Source organism: Grammomys surdaster, unplaced genomic scaffold (genome assembly GCF_004785775.1).
Source record: "Grammomys surdaster isolate TR1022 unplaced genomic scaffold, NIH_TR_1.0 105461, whole genome shotgun sequence".
Taxonomy (NCBI): Eukaryota; Metazoa; Chordata; class Mammalia; order Rodentia; family Muridae; genus Grammomys; species Grammomys surdaster.
In genome coordinates, this window is record NW_021609949.1 from 589 (window position 1) to 7,001 (window position 6,413).

The 6,413-nt window shown below is 31.1% G+C and overlaps 1 non-coding gene across 1 annotated transcript; it reads left to right on the forward strand.

The window, feature by feature from the left end:
- The first annotated feature begins 1,330 nt into the window (after positions 1-1,330).
- Positions 1,331-1,493, forward strand: LOC114635461. Its single transcript, XR_003713474.1, has one exon. It is a non-coding gene; the product is annotated as a U1 spliceosomal RNA (small nuclear RNA).
- The last annotated feature ends 4,920 nt before the right edge of the window (positions 1,494-6,413 follow it).

Sequence of the window (6,413 nt, forward strand, 5' to 3'; positions counted from 1 at the left end):
TTAGTATGATCTTTGCATGTCTTGTGAAGGCAGTATTATTGTTAAGCATTCATGATAGCAATATTCCAATCCTGTTCAGAACAGATTTTCCCAGAAGTCATTCCACTCATTATAATCTTACGTTCTTTCTGCTTCTTTTCCATTATGTCTTCTTGGACTTACTTGTACATGTTATAGACATGTTATTGGCAGTTAGGAGAGCAAGCTCACTTTTTCCTCAGAATTTTGATCAGTATTGATGAATACTTATAAATTTATAAAGCATTTGGAAACGATATTTCCTTAGTAATATGGTACTTCCAGATTCTCCTCTTGGTCCAGTGCCTCTTCATGTGTTTTGGCTAGGTTTCCAGCAACAAGAATAAGTTTCATGCAATTCTACCAAGATTTATATATAACTTAACACCCATTATTATCTCTAATTAAAAATGACACTATTTCAGCTTTAGGAAAAGATTAAATTTTTAATGTTAAAATATCCCAAGCAATATCTGTTCATGATACACTAAAGTGACCAAAATAGAAATATTTTATTAACCAGTAATTACATTATTAGAATAAAGATAAATAAATTCATTAATTAGACAAAGTGTTCGAATTGAAGCAAAATATAAAATATGAAAAGCAAAATAGTTAATATAATAATAATAGGCCAACAGGACCTTCAATAAAAGTAAAACAAAAACTAAACTCTACCATTTATTAACTAAAGATATGTAATTACAGGGCTTGAGAGCACTATTTTGTTTATGGGTTATAAAATCATTGATATTTCCTTGTTCACACACATTAATGCCATTTTTAAGAGAATTTAAGGTATAATAATTCTAACATTAAACTATATTTAAAACTTGGTATTGAGAATATTGGAATGACTATAACTATTCCTTAAATGTAATGCTCATTTAAGCACTGTAGTCATTTATTTAAACCTTACTCCTTAAAGAACAGTACCTTAAAATATTATGTGTAAAGTCTAAGACTTTCTCATGTTTATAATGTCATATTAGCACAAATTGCATCAATTTCCTGATTTTTATGAAAAAAATAAGATCAGGAAATTGACAAAGGCGTGACAAGATGGTTCAGTGTTTATGAGCAGTGGTAGCTCTTTCATAGGACCCTGTTGACACAGCATCACACAGCCTTCTGCAACTCCAGCCATCAGGGTCGGAAAAACTCTTAAGGCTTCGATAAGTACATAGGACAGACTGAATACACATACATATATTCAGGCCAAACATCTGTACATATAGAAATAAATTATATTTCTAAAAACCTTTTCGAAAAGAAATTGGTAGAATAGCAATTAAAAAGAGCATCAATTTTCAAACATTCCAGGCGGGGAGATACCATGTTCACAAAGGTCGTTTTTCCAGAGCAAGTCTTATCCACCGAACTCTGTATGTGCTGAACTGTGCGATTTACCAAAAAGCTAGAAATTCAACTACATAATTTGTGGTAATAGGGCACTATAATCATGGTGTCCCTCATTTAAATAAACGTAATGTATTAATTAACAAGTAACATTTTTTTTTTTCATTTTTCTCTCATATACTTAATTCCTGCTGCAGTTGCTCCTCTCCTCTCTTCAGGCTCTCACCATCTCCTGGATGCATCCCTTACCCTCAAGTTCCGTCAGACAATATCTGTCCTCCCAGGGACATCAAACAAATACTGCATAACAAGCTATAATAAGAGCAAGTACATAACCATCACAGCAGCACTGGGTGAGGCAAGCCGATCTAGAAGAATGTCCCAGAAGTAGGCAAAAGGGACAGAGACAGTCCCTGCTCTCACCATTAGGGATCCCACAAGAACACCAAGCTGCTTAGTTATAACATATATTCAACGACTTACTTTGGCCAGACTCCTACATTTAAGATTAAGATACCAGTTTTAGAATGATCATCAGAAATATTAACGATCATATGATTTGATACAGATAAAAATACAAACAAAATGTGAAACTACAAACTGATTGTTTTAGGCAGAATGAAACAAATATATAAAAGGGTACTTAGTCTGGAGTACTATTGCTGTGACAAAACACCATGATCAAAGCAAGTTGAGGAAGAAAGGGTTGGTTTGGCTTTTGTTTCCATATCCACAGTCTGTCACTGAAGGAAGTTAGGGAACGAATTCGAATAGGATAACCTGGAGGCAGGAGATGATGCAGAGACCAGTGCTGCCGATTGCTCTTCCTACTTTGCTCAGCCACCTTTTTATAAATCCTAGGACCACCAGCTCAGGTGTGGCACAACCCAAAATGGGCTGGACCCTTCACAATCATTCCCTACTTGAGAAAGCGCACTATCTCCAGATCTTATTGAGGCATTGTGCTTCCCTCCTTTCAGATAACTCAAGTTTGTGTCAAGTTGACATAAAACTAGGCAGCAAAAATTGTTTAATCGTTTTTCTTTTTTTTTAAGTTAAAGTAGAAGACACACACATAAAATATTTATTGATATTCCATGAGACACTTAATATTTACAAATTATATGTAGTTTTATGTTTTGATCTTGTTTATCAATCATTTTATAAATCTTTTATTGTACCGAGCATCACCAATCTCAAGTTTTTTTTTTCTCCATCGTAAATGAATGCTTTTTTGATGTATCATGGCTGTTAAGTTGAAAAAACTCACATTGACAAAGCTTGATGTTGTCATGAGACAGCACACTTAAGAAATGAAAAGTCTATGAACTTTGCTTATTAAAATATTATTGAGACATTATTTCAAGCTTCCAAGTAAAATTCTTTGGAAACTAAAAATTCATAAATGATTTACAGTCTAGGAATTGAGATAAATCGATTTTACTTGCAGCTTCTTCTTTCTGTGTGTTTATCATTTTGTGGCACATACTTTCTTTGTAAGTAATTTCCTTTGACTTCTCTCTGTCTCAGATTATGAAAGTAGTAACTAAGTAACTCATAACATCACTCTTTTAACATCCCACTCATACGGTGGGATGTTACTGCTCTATATGCCCTTAGGTACAAAGTTTAAATTCATCCTTATTTGAATAATTTTGAAGAAATTGTGTTTAATACTTGAATGAACTGTAATATATCATTTATTTATAATCATTTCTACCTTTCTCTTCTTATGGGAACCACATGTCTGCAAAGATATTCTATAAGCCAGAAAAGGGTGTTGGGTTTCCTTGAAACAAGAGCTACAGACATTTGTGAACTGCTGGATGTGATGCTGGGGGCCTACTTGTATTCCCTGCAAAAGCATTCATAACCGTTAAGCTATTTCTCCATTGCTTCAACTTTACTTAACTTCAACTTAAACAAAATTTTAAGTAGTTCATCCCTTAAATTATGTAATAAGCAGAAGAGATTTCAACGGAAAGAATAAGTACTCTCTCTCTTAAGATCTACAAACACAGCTCAGTGAGTGAAAACTAGCAAAGTCTGTGTGATACTCTGTGTTCAGTACTCAGAAATACAAAGGCAAAAAAGAGAAACAAATAATTATATTAGAAACCTAAGCCTTCTAAATTGAATCACACGTTTATGTCATCACTTTTTGAAACCTTTGCTACTTTTTACATTCAGTTCCTGAGGTTCATTTTATTATGTAAAACTTAATTATGCACATTCATAATTTTGATAATTGTGGTTTGATAAATTCTTGAAGCTAGAACTTCCTTCTGAGATTATGTCTTATTTTTAAAATTAAAATATTTTTGTTATTTTGTTAGTTCCATTAGTCACTGCTAGCAATGCTGTATTTGTGTCCTGTCCAGAAAGATAGGTAACATGATTATTATTCTATTACTTCCTTCTTTTACATTAGTCATTTAGAAACCATATCAAACTGTCTTTCTGATGGTAATGTTGATGTTTGAAGACTTTCAGTTTAAAATCATCATTCTGGATACAATTTTTCTTCTTTATATGTTTGTTAATTCTCTCTATATACTATAGCTTATTGCAATGATGTAAAAAATAGCTTTTACTTCTTATTTTAATTACTGAGTTTAAAATGACTTTCTTATTTATCCATGGCATTGTAAGTCGCTTCCTCTTTCAACATTGTCTCTTAGATTAGATTCCTCTACTTATTTTCATTCTATTTCTTTTTTGTTGTTTTTGTTTTTTTGGTTTTTGAGAAATGGTTTCTCTGTGTAGTCCTGGCTGTCCTGGAATTCACTCTGTAGACCAGGCTGGCCTCAAACTATCATTCAGTTTCTATGACTTACATTGTACTTTAAATTTCTACATATCTTTCATCCTTAAATATATTATGATTATATCATATATAGCATTTATCTATGTGTACTTCTATACTTAAAGTATGTGTTATATATTTAATGTGTTGCTAGTATAGTTTTAGTTCATAAAATTGTACTTGGTTCCATTTTAATGATAATATGAGAAATCCCCCCTTTTCCTACTAAGTTTACTTTTAATAATATATACTATACTACTAAGCCATCTTGCCTTTTTATGAATAGTTGAGAGGATTTTTAGTTATTTATAGAAAAATATATCTATCGGTAGCTTCTTTCTTTGCTTTCTTTGTTTTTTTTCTAAATTTGTATTTGTGCCTGTTTCTAACTGAATTTATTCCAAGGAAAATTCTAAATGCTTGAACCCATATATTGGTAAAAGATTCCACTGACTCTTTGTAAGGCACATCAGAAGCACCCACAACAGCTTTAAAGTCATGCCTGGATCTGTTATGCTGTTACCAGAATGTGTCATGGATTCTGTAATGTTAAAGGTCCCTAGCCATCTCTTCTTGACTGTTTGGATACATGAATTACTGGGTAAAATGCAGGTATCGCATTCTATTGTTTGTCCACTAAGATGCTCATCAATCTCCATGAGGTGATCCCAAAGACATAGTCACAAAAATGATAGATTTTAAACTCAGTAAGACTCAAAAAAAAAAAAAGAAGGAAAGAAAGATAAAACGAGAGTAAGAAAGAAAAATCAGAAAAGAAAGAAAAATGAATGTAGCGAGCAGACATATTGAGGAGATGGGGTCAACAGGGAAAATGAGGAGATAAAAGAGTGTTGCAGTTACAAATAAACACAGTGCACTTTATACACACATAAATTTGACAAGGGATACATTCAATCATCTTATATTTAAAAAAATGATAGAATTCTCCTTTAGGTCTCTTGGAGGTCATTCTTTTAGATTTATCACATAATCACATTAACACAAAATCAGTGATGCCATAACTTTACTTATCTATTTTGAAGCTATAGTAGAATTTAATTAGCATTAGTTATATCCTTAGAAATCAGGTTTCAAATCAAAGCATTTTGTAATTAAAGAAAATTAAATCAATAAGGAAATAAATAAAATGACATTAAATATTAAGCCTAACAACCAAAAGAAATTTTATACAGAACAGAAACTAAACTCTACAATATTTGATGACTTATGCCTATTTGAAGAACTCAGGAGTTCTTCTATCAAAAATCGTAACATAAATACTGAGAATTTAATATAAATGTCTCTTTACCCTGGCTTTTTAATGTTTCGAAAGTATAGTGCTTGACATTCTATGGTTTTAGGAGCCAGATTTAATTCTTGATTATTGATTTATATTTTACTTTATAAATATTCATAGTCTTAGACACTAAACATTTAGAAACATATAATTAAATACTTTCAGTGCTTAGTGACTAAAGAATCCATTTTTATCATCATTGCTTTTTACATTTTTTTATATAATTACACATTTAATTAAGATTGTTTATAATTTTTACTTACATGTTAGGGTGTGTTTGGAGGTTGTACATTTATGTGGTTTTAGAGAAACAGACGGTATTTTTATTCACTAAAAGACAGAATTGAAAATAACAAAACTAATAAACAAACACCTTAGAAAATATTGATAGTATGACTCAACAAACTCCATCTGACTACTGAGGTATTTACTAAAACCATAGAAAGAATTAATTTCTTCTAAGGAATGATAACAAGCCATAGTTAGTTTAAGTACAGTAAAAACTACACTAATTTGATCTTATACACCATACTTAATTCCTATCTTCTAAACTCCAATGAATTCAAAATGTATTATAATAAAAAATAATTATTTTCTTTAAAAGGTCAAAAATAATTTTTAAGACAAAATTATTGGTGATATTTCTCTGTTATTTTGGGTCTATTAAGGCATATGGAATATAAATACAAACCAATTTGAGATGCATGAAATAAGTAATATCTCTTAAAATTTAGAATCTCTACAATAAAAGCATTTCCCAGAGAAAAATATATCCAATATTAAACACAGAAAAATAGGAAATATTTGGACTAAAGACTTAATAGGATGCAGACTATGAATTCAGTTTCATTGACAAGCAGTGATGAGGAATTAGGTTGTTACCAAATTAGGTAATTAACAGTATGGACAACCAGTTAAGAATTTTTTCATTAA